Consider the following 11,461-nt stretch of genomic DNA (forward strand, 5'->3'; position numbering starts at 1 on the left):
TGTGGAAGAAACTAAACTGCTATATCTATGGAGAGGAATGGAAAAAGTGTCAGGAGATTCTGTTGCTTTTCGGTTAATATTTCTATACTACTTAAATGTAACTTACCATGTATGTATTACTAAAATCCAGAATGGAATGCTTACACACTGAGGGCTTGCAAATAAAGGACAGAGTGACCAAAATGCCATCAATCTACCTGGAATTTTGCAGCTGTCTGTTCCCCTTGATTTCAACCTGTTCAGTTTTCTGCTTTTTGATTATTTTTCCACTTGAGCTGCTTACTTCCTGTTTAATTTTGATTATCTGACTCCTATTGTTTAATCCTTCCTGGCATACGGTTTATCTTGCCTGACTTAACTGACTTTTTTTCCTTTGTCCCTGAACATGGATTTTGACTGCAGCTGTTTCTGCTCCCAGAGGGTCAGCCTATTTGGACTTCAGTAGATCCACTTAATTCTGGTCTCAACATCCTCACTGACAATTTCAGCCAACACATTCCTAGAATATGTCATCTTGCATAGGAAAATTGTAAATAACTTCCTCAAAAACATAAGTATGCATTGTCATTTTGTCTTTTCTTATATTTCTTAAGAATTTTAATCCAGACATTCTTCATGATTCAAAAACTAGGAAAACAGCCTTGTAAATAAACAAGCGTGAGTAAAATTTCAATGAGATAGGTCCCAATCTCTTCCCATATAAAAAAAAGCTCTCCTTGGAGAACTGAACTCCCCTGAAAATCCGGTAAACTGGGATTTCAGTGATGGTTCATTAAATAATCAGGAGCTGAGGTCTTTGCAAATGTCTTCTTCCCAAGAAGAAGAAGTGACGTCCCTAACACACACATTCAAAATGGTACAACTCATATAAGGAGAAGAAGTCGGGATAAAAATACCATATGATAGTCTTAGCACCCAGTCTCAAATTCACTTACAAGAATGAGCTCAAGGAAAGCTCAGTTGGTATTCCAATGCCTTGAGAGGATACAGGACAGTAAGTCTCTGTGGGAGACCGAGTCCCACCAGGGTGAGCCACTATGGGTGGCGAGGCAATAGAGGTAGGGAAGGAGTTTCAGAAACATGAAGAAAAGCTGCCTTGGTTTTCAGTATGTCCACTCGAGCTTCTCTATGGCAACCTCATGGTTCACTAGCAGGGTCCCTTGTTTCTATGACCATTACAACAATTTCCAATCTGTGCCTGTTTAGCCCATCCAAACAAGCATGTTGGGAAAAGGCCAGAATATTTCCAGAGCTCACTGTTCTGTGACCCTAGTCAGTCAGGCACTTGACAAGAAACATCTGGCTAGAGGCCATTTAAGAGCTCAAGGGGGAAGAATGTATTGTTGCTAGAGTAATACAAAAGAGAGTTTATTATGCATGTACTTCTATACTCAGCAGCAACCCTGACACCTTTTGACCTATAGCTTTAAGTGCCACTGGATCTGTGGGATACAACATTAAAAAAAATAAATTCCATAACAGGCACATTCACTGGAATCCTAAATGCCTAAAACTGGCGGTTTACATCTGCTCCTGATCACTCTCAAAGTGTCTTTCTGCTTTTCCAGGACCTACTCCAACTCCCCAAAACTACTCTAGCTTTTCAAATAGGGAACCAAACAGATACCCAACCACTTCTCGAATTTTAGAGCCAAAGTTATGGCCTGTAATTAAGCGATTAGACCATGCAGCTTCCAGAAGAACTCAGAGAGGTGGACTGGGAGCCTCACGCTGGTATCTAAAGCAGAAAGGAAGGAATGTTCCATTTAATGCCACATATTCAGCCAGGGACTATGCCCCTTTAAATCAACTTCCTCTTATGTTCTAGTTTAAAACCAAATGCGCTGACCTAACTTCTGACTTTTAAAATCAGAATTCCCTGGGCAGGGCCCTGGCTTCATCAAGCTCTTGTTTGATGCTAATACAGCCAGATTGGCAGCTGGCTGCCACCACAGAGCTGGTTATCCTTAGTCAGCAAGAGGCAGAGTCAATTCAGTGAGAAATATTGTGTACACAACCGGGATATCCGTTGGCCAGACAAATGAGGGCCCCCCCATCAGCATGGAGTATAACCAGAATAAGCATGGTTTATAAATAGCAATGATTGAACAAATGCATGGAAATCATAACCCCAGCTGTGCCAAGAGATATGGACAGCTGAAAAACATCCTCAGAGGCCCTTAGATAAAAACTTTCTCTTCAGCCTTACAGGTTCCCTCTTTCAGTGTTGTAGAGGTGAGACCTTGCTTACCTGGCCTTGATTAGCCCACACTAATGGAAGAGAAGGACGAACTCAGGGAAAAATGAGATGTCTGTATAAGTTAGTGTCATATGATGGTGGGTAACTATGCATTGCTAATAGCTAATCAGGGTGGGTATGGTTCACACATGTCCTCTCACAACTGACCCATGTTGATATTGGTTAGTGAAAATAATGGAACCAAACTCTCAGAAATCAAGAATGTCCCTTTTATGCTAATGTCCCACCATAAGCTTTCAGGAGATAGGATTATGGATCAGACTTTGCCTCATTTATGGTACAGATCCTGTCATAGTGAGATCTAAGACAGCGGTGTAGTAGGATACTTCTTCCCTAGGTAAGAATTGAGCAAATTCTGTTCTTTTCATCTCCCATGTGCTTTAGACTTCTATTTATTCTCCCTGATCAAAAGTTATGGGCGTATATACCAACTACCCTACCAGAGCTTCTCCCACAGGAGGCTGTGAGACAGATGCCCAGTTCCTAGTTGCCTGGCTCTACTGTCCACTCTCCAGTGGAGACTGATATGCACTGGCAGGTCCTAGAGCCTGCCCACATCACCTGGGATCTCTTGGTCCCTTTTCCTGAGCTTATATCCAATTTTAGGATTTCCTCCTATTGTTTCAAACACATTAGCAGGAAAGAAGGGATTCAAAGTACCTCTCCCCTGAGTACAGGGTTTTAATGAATCCCAGCCATCAAGAGTTGAGAATTTATGACTAAACTTTGATTTTTTTTTTACTATATTAATTAATGGACCAAAATACATTCAGCAATATCCAATATACTTGATGGTTTCATCCCAAGGATCTAAGACCACATATCTAAAACAAAATTTTAAACTAAAAAGAGAAAGAAGGTAAAGCATATTTTGAGAGCATTCAAATGTGTTTAAATATGAAATGTTAGCTAATGCATGCAATTTTGCAATAGAATATACTCAAAATTGTACAGGTGGCAAGATCATGACCTGCAATTAGATTTCACTTCTTCTAGTACATTCTAGTGAGGACTTTCAGAGCCCCTTTTATTCATATACTGAACTCGACTTAAAATGAGAGCTAGAACAGTGAATTGGACAAAAACAGAACAATTTTTTTTTTATGCAACAACTGTTACACATGACATTACCTTCACAAAACCCTTCATGTAATTTCTGCAATTTAGTCCTCAGCAGGATATATAAGTTTTTGATGTGTGATTTACAAATGAGAAAAATAAAGCTTAATCAAAAGTTAAATAATTTGCTTCATTTTCACAAAAATGGAGATCAAGTTTTATTATTCTCAATCTCAAAGTCTTCTTCATTGGACTTCCAACTCATCATTGATTAGCGAAGTAATTACTGGCTAATTACTCCTTATGGGCCTTATCTTCTTGACTTGTAATTTTAATTAGGGCTCATTGTAGTAAGTATGGTACCCAGATTCTGTTTACCGCAGGACCTAGCTTCCTTCTGTTTTTGTCATAAACTATTCTCCTGAACAGTAGCCAGGAAGAAAAAATAACTCCGAAAAGCACCACCCACACTCCTTCCTATTTCAAGAGATTTTTCTGACCAATGTCCACACTTGCTTCCATCATTTCCATGAATAAAGGGAGCCCATCACTATGTCATCCCACCTGTATTCATCATTTGTCCTACTTATTGGAGGCAACATATAACCAGAACCACAATGAATAATCATCACCTCCGAAAGAAAACCTCCAAAACATATGAATTTTACAGAGCTAAACAATGAAAATACAAACCCAAAACTTGTTGATCCAAACAATACCATTTCCTGTCACAACTATGACTCTGATTTTATACTGTCAATTCTTACATGAAAAGCACCAATCTTGAAATCACTAAGTTACTTAGAATAAGACACAAATATACTTCCTTAGGGGAAGGACACTCCATCGTGCATAAGGTTTTATTCCTTGTCTTCTAGTATTGTGTTATGTGCCCTAAATATCACTGACATGAAGGTTCCTAGAAATCTTTGTTAACAGAGCATCTTGGTTTCAGAAGCTTACCTGGTGGAATGAGAAAACTGACCGCACATACAGCGGAGGGCAAACCCCGACAGGCCTCTGCTGCTCTGGAAAGTACCTCTCTTAATTCATGCCCAGAGTCTTAATCTCCTGCTGGGGACCTAGGGGTGTGTACGGGGTGGGGCAGGTGGGGGTTGGGCGGGAAAGGCTGGCAGCAGATGGCAGCTACCACCATCCTGGGACTGGGCACACACAGCAAGAAAAAGGCACTTACTTGCTATCGTGTGACGGGTCTCCAGCAGCACTTGGGCTCCTTGGAGCCTTTGGAGCTGGGCTCCTTGGAGCCCTTTTCTCCTCCTGGGCTTCTCTTTCTGATCTCTCTGGATTCCTGGGCTCTGGTTGCTTAGGAGGAGTTGCTAGGCTGGCATCTGCCCTCAGCAGCTGATGCCAGCCAGGCTACGATGGCTCGCTGAATTGTCAGCTAGAAACCTAGTCACTGAGGCGGCTGTCCAGCCGCTGACCAGAGACCCCCTCCAGCCAGATGCGCAGTGGAGCCGCGCCCGCCGCCAGGAAGCTGTTTTTGTGTCCTTCCCCACTCCTCCCTCCCCTCTCCCGACTACACCACCCTCTCCCCCGCCCTCAGCACCAGGCCACCGTGAGACTTGGTCTACACCAGGCGTGGGCGGGGTGGGGTGGACCGAGACCCAGGCAGCCTCTGAAGCCGCAAGAATCGCGGCAGCTGCTGTGTCTTGCGAGGGGAGAGGAGCGGGGTCTATGGCGGGTGGAGCAGGGGGAGGAGGTGGGCTTGAAGAGAGGGAGAAGCGAGTTTGAGTGGAGATGCAGTTAAAGGTAGAGGGGAGGGGAGGGGCGAGAGATGTGAACTGGAGGGAGAGGAGGGGGCGCGCAAGAGAGGAAGGCAGGAAACAGGCTCTTTACCCCCAGTTGCTTTCGCTGTCCCCTTGCCTAGCCGCCCCAGCGGAGCCTGCAGCGTTCAGATCTGGACATGCCCGTGGTGTGCGTGCGCGGGTAGGTGCGTGTAGGTGTGCGGCTGTTTAGGCAAGAACGGGCTGGGGCAATAACCTCCTCACTCTAGATTTCTTTCCACCTCTGGTGATGTGAAACACGAAGGACAGAGGAAAAATTAAGCATTTTGGACATTTTTGGAAAACCGGTGGACAATCAGTAATTTGACTTGAAGGGAAAAGCCGTTGAAGCTTCTTCCCCAAAGGGAGTTGGAAAATTTTGCCACACCGCAGAACATACCTTCCGTAATCCCAGTTTGTTTGAAAAGGGTAAGGTTTCCTTTCAAAAAGATTCCTGCAACACACCAAGAAACAATAACAAAAATCAGGAAAAGAACTCATGTATATTTATAAGAGATTCAAATTTTATATTGCAAGTTATACAATAGAAGAGTAGAGTGGAACTGAGGTAATACTGGTTCTGTACACACTGTCTTAGGGACAGCATGTTTCATCCATGATTCACAAGAAGGGCCTGTTGTGTGTATTTTGTTTGTTTAAATTATACATTTGTTATGAAAATTTTCAAACATATACAAAAATACAAAGAAAGTATAATAAACTTTTATGTACCCTCTTTCCCACCTGAAATTAATTTAAAAGTAATTCAGCCATCATATCATTTTATCTAAACATTCATCAGTATATGTTTTTGAATTACAAAGGACTTTTAAAACAGAATCCAAGACCATTGTCATGCCTAAGAATTAACAATAATTATTTTTTAGCATTTCCCATGCACTTGATTTCTTTTTAATAGACAGTATATGAATCACCAGCATCTCCTCCCCACACCTGGTGCTGACAATACAAGTTAATTTTCTGGCGTATAGAAATTTTGCTTGGCACAATCGGACTCACCCATCCCTTCTCACCAGTAAAATCCTATGCAACTTTTAGAACATTTGAACCAGAAAAGTCAGCATTCATGCTACCTGTTACTATCAGAACCAATAAGTAGAGGCAACAATTAAATCTTTATAGGTGCTTTATTCAGTTGCTGGTGGTCCGAGAAGATTGTGGATTGTGTACTCTAAAATCCATCTTAACATCCCATCTCAAGCCAACCCCTTTATAAAGAGAAGAAAGGGTAGGCAAAGATCTTTGACAAGAACACATTTTCTATCCATAATTGTGAAGAAGGAAAAAGAAATTTTTGCTAGTTTTGCTGTTGTACCTCAAACTGTAAAGTTGTGGCCACAGCGTGTGATAAATGCTTAGTTAAAAAGCAAAAGGCATTAAACTCGTGGGTGGAGAACATGAATAGGAACATGTTCTAACTGAGGGCAACTTGTTATGCCAGAAAATACTGAGCCTATACAAAGACTTCAGCAACGAATACCCTGAAGCAAGTGACACCAAACCATTTACTGCAAGTAAAAGATGGTTACATGGATTCAGGAATGGGTTGGGTATTTTATCATCGCACGTCATCACACAAAGGAGGGTGGGTACACTACAATATAATATCTTGAGTGTGTGTGTGGGGGATTACATTCACATAACTTTTTACAGTATAATTATATTGTTCAATTTTATTACTAATCATTTTTATTAATCTCTTAACATGCCTAATTTATCAATTAAATTTTATCATGAGTATGTATATGTAGAAAAATATAGTATATACAGAGCTCAGTACTATCTGTGGTTTCAGGTATTCACTGGGGGTCTTGGAATGTATACCAATGCATAAGGGGAGATTACTATACTGCTTTGTATATGTAATGAACAGGCAACTAATCTAAAGGCATTTTGCACAGCAATAATAGAAACAGGAGACAAGTACAAGGGAAACCAATGATATTGGATGTATCTTCAGAGTTGGACATCCTTTTTTTTTTTGTTCTGGAATAAATTATTTTATCCCCACTGTTAGATAATGTTACTAGCTTGGATCTGATGAATTTTAACAATGATTGTACTCATAATAATGAGCTGATGAGATCCATTTGATTTGCTCAATAGAGGGTGTGGTAAGAAGAATGCAGTGTGTGGTGGGAGGGGTCAGTTGCTACTTGTTTTCCACACATCCGCTTTAAGACCCTTATAATCAATCCCTTGTTCTATGTTGTGTTTGCTACGTGTATATTCAGAAGGTGGAAGGTCTAGACCCACATGTCCTACTTTGTCAAGAGAAACATGCTCTGTCACATTACACTTGAAACAGATAAGCCCCTGGGAGAATTACTTCCCTTGTGGTCTGCTTAAGTGGGAGCTATTTATTCTTACATTAAAGATGTCAGTATTAGAAGCATAGATGAGACTGGTGTTTTTCTTTCCACTCCATTACATATCAACGGTTGGTAAAACCTTGTGTAAAAAATGACAAACAGCCCTGACTGTGTGGCTCAGTGGGTAGGGCATGGTCTAGCAAAGTGAATGGTCTCTGGCTTGGGTTCCTAGTCAGGATACATGCCTGGGGTGTGGGCAAGTCCCTGGTTGGGGGTGAGTGGAGGGGCAATCAATGTTTCTCTTCCACATCGAATTTTCTCTCCCCTTTCTTCCTCTCTTCCTCTCTGAAGGTGAATAAAATCTTTTTAAAAAATGACAAACAATTCTTCCAAAATAGAAACAAGTCAAAATTCTTTTTTCAAAGATGTTATATCATTCTTTCCTTCTTCTGCTATAGCAATCATCTTCTTACTTTATGGGCATTCTTATTATGTATTTATTTTCTGGTTGACAATATTCCCCTTCATCTGAACTCTACTATGATTGTGAATGAATTTCTCATCCATTTGGATGCCAATAACAATATTTGGATGAAACATCTCAGAGCGTAGCTGCCGATTTCCACCCCAATAGATGATCTTTTCCTCACTTCATTTCTCTTATTAATTCTCGTACTCACACTTTGATTTTTGTCATGAATAGAGAGTGAATGCTTAAGCATGCTAAACACCAATTGCTTATAAGTTTATTTTCTGTTTTGTTCCATTTGAACACATTATGCATGACAAGAGGGACTTATTTGTCCTCTGTTAGAAGGAAGTGCGTAGAACAGGAGTTGTAATATACTAGAAAGTACTCAGTAAATCTGCAAAATGAGTGAATACCAAGTGTGCCCCAATCCATGATGTGCTTCCTGGAAGAATGCACTGATTCGCCATTGTAATAGACCATAGAGTATGTGTAATATGAAGAACTTGAGAATCGTTTGTTTATCTGCTTTCTTTCTGCTTATTACCTGGTACTTACACACTTTAATACTTCTGTAGTGCATAGGTATGACAATTTCCCCTAACTTCAGAATCTTTTTTTTTCTCCTTCTTATTTTATTTTACTTTTGCCTCAGCTGTGTGGGTAGTAGAGAATAAAACTATAGTTGCAGCATCTGGAAACAAACCTTTTATCTTATAATCCAGTGTACTCTAGAATTTGCTGGAATTGTCATAATTAGTATATTTTAATATTGTGTATACCATGAACATTTTCTATTAAGTCTATTGACCTCATGCTAAGAAAAGAATTATTTTCAGTAAGAATTTATCTGCTAGTTTTCAGAATCTCTCTTTTTTGTTGTTTTTACTCTCACCTGAGGACATTTTATTCATTGCATTTAGACAGAGAGGAAGGGAGAGAGAGAAAATCATTGATGTGAGAAAGCAACCCTGGTTGACTTTTGGTTGCCTTTTGCTCACCTTTTGGTCGGGTGATCAAACCTGCGACCTTTTGGTTACAGGACGTGGCACCAACCAGCTGAGCCACACTGGACAGGGAAGAATGTCTTGCATTTTACACCAGGGGTCTTTATTTTTCTCAACATCTGCGGGATACTTGGCATGGGGAAATAAAACCCTAATTTACCAAAAAGTGTGTAAGCAAGGCAGGAGTGAGGGGAAGTAGTCTTGGGGATACTTTTGTTAGTCTAGGTTTATTATTCATCTAGTTTAATTTCTAATCTGTGTTCAGAAAATAGCAAGTTCAAAACCACTAAATCCACTTTTAAAATCTACTAAATCTGGATGAGTTTACTTATTTTTGTGCTTATAGATTTACGTGTAATAGGTAATGATGAGGATAGTTAATATGTTCTCCAAGTGCCAAAACGTTAACTTCCTTTCAGAGATGACTGATCTTCAGAGGTGGTCAGAAAACTCACTTATGCATGTGGCTGTCCAGTTTTCCCAGCACCATTTATTGAAGAGGCTTTCTTTTCTCCAATATATATTTTTGGCTCCTTTGTTGAAAATTATCACATGATGGACCTTGAGAATATCATGCTAAGTGAAATAAATCAGAGAAAATTAAAAACCATATGATTTCACTCATGTGGAATATAAAACTGAAAACAAAAAATGAACAGAAAGAAAAATAAGCAAACAAATACAGACACAGATAGCAGTATGGTGGTTACCAGAAGGAAGGGGATAGGGGTTGTAAAAGGTAAAGGGGGTAAAATATATGGTGATGAGAGATAATTTGCCTCTTTGGGTGGTGGCCACACAATGCAATATACAGATCTAGTATCATAGAAATGTGCACTTGAAACCTATATAATCTTATTAACCAATGTCTCCTAATAAATTTAATTTAAAAAATAAAAAATTAAAGATGAACAATTGAAAGAAAAACAATGCAAGAGGCAAAAAGGCTTGTGATATTGATAATTGATTCTTTGCTTTGTATCACTTGCTGAAGGTGAAGTCTGACTGCTTCAGCATTTATAAATATTTCAGAAGGCTATATTTAGATAAGTGGCTATTTACCTTAACTGATGTTTGTTATGCAAACTGAGGCAGTGTTGACAGGATGTGAACCTTGGAGCACTTCATTCCAAGTTCATTCAAGATTTGTTCCCTTCATTAGCTGTAATGTTGGGGTAGTGTAGTGGTGGTAGTTCTGAAAGAACAATTACAGTTTCTGCAAGGGATGCAATTATTTCTGGAAGGACTTGCCAACAGAAAGGAAGTTACTAGATGGAATCTGCAGACAGGCTTCAGGGAACGTGGGAACGAAGTTTGGAAGGATGTAGAGGTGAATTTCTCAGGCTATGGTTATAAATGCAATATTCACTTCATAAGACAAGAGACGATTTAAGATTTGATGGTTTTCTGGAGATTCCTCTCATTTCTGGAGAGGTGAAAAAGATGAGATGATATCTCTTTATAGAGTCATCTCTTGAACAGTTGTTCTGTGAAATCTGTCACTCTAAGTTTGTTTTTTTCTTTTGGTGGTTTATAAGAGCAATCAAGGGGAAAGCTGGGACATTGTTTCAATCTTTATGTTGGTGTAAGAACTTCCTGGGAAATTATGTATTAAATTTAGTTTCAATTTAATTTATGTTTGATTAAGGTAAAACACTAACATTGTTTAAAATTATAAATATTCCTGAAAGGCTTATATATCAAAACCCTCCCGTTTTCTTGACTTTCCCTCCCAAAAGGCAACAGTTTAAATTATTTTAGCTGTTTCATCTGTAATCTACAAACAACATATGGCTATTGCTCTCTTTTTATTCATCATCCAGGTGTTATATATTACATTTCTGCTATGAAAAATGAGCATTGTCCCCCTCTTTCACCTCCTCTCCACACAAACATTCTGCCAGTATGGCTAAAAGACACTGATTAAACCCATTGGCTGCTTTCATAATACGATTCTGGTACAAAAGAAAAGTACTGAAGTTGTATTTTCTTAATTATGTGTTTTTGTTATTACTAGAGTTAATACTTGAATAACTTTTTGAATTTCTTATTTTTTAAATCTGTTGACTACATTTTCTCACACTTTTCAACTTTTCTGTAAAATGTCACGTGTACTTCCACCTCCAGTCTAGACTGGATGCTCTTGGGACCTGTTGCGCAGCCCTCGTTCCGGCACGTTCATTCTCAGCATTAGAAAACACTACATTTTTCATGTTTGAAATCCTGTTTATTGGCTGCCAGAAACATTTTTGTATCGCTCTCTTCTTGGGTAAATCACATTTCCTAATAATTCTTAAGTAAGGACACATAGGAGTTGAAAAAGAGCATGGAAAATAAATTTTTGAGAATCTCCATGTCTAAAAATTATTTCTATGTTTCTCTTATATTGACTGATGGCTTGGCTGTGTATAAAATACTAGATGGGAGGTAATTTTTTTTTTCTAGAAATAACCACTCCATTGCCTTCTGGATTCTAATGACACTATTGCTAAATCTTATGCCATTATAGCCCAATCCCTTGTTGTTGCAGTTTTAAACTGACACACTTT

General features: G+C 39.3%; 1 protein-coding gene across 1 annotated transcript in view; it reads right to left on the reverse strand.

Moving 5' to 3' along the window:
- Nucleotides 1-4,654, reverse strand: part of SCN7A (sodium voltage-gated channel alpha subunit 7) — a 90,308-nt gene extending 85,654 nt beyond the window's left edge. Inside the window, exon 1 of the mRNA XM_090280463.1 lies at nt 4,515-4,654. The gene's annotated coding sequence lies outside the window, so the exon portion shown is untranslated. The remainder of the gene's footprint in view (nt 1-4,514) is intronic.
- Between the last annotated feature and the right edge of the window lie 6,807 nt (nt 4,655-11,461).

The sequence above is a fragment of the Furipterus horrens genome, unplaced genomic scaffold (genome assembly GCF_987537825.1).
Source record: "Furipterus horrens unplaced genomic scaffold, mFurHor1.1.pri manual_scaffold_1, whole genome shotgun sequence".
NCBI classification, from domain to species: domain Eukaryota; kingdom Metazoa; phylum Chordata; class Mammalia; order Chiroptera; family Furipteridae; genus Furipterus; species Furipterus horrens.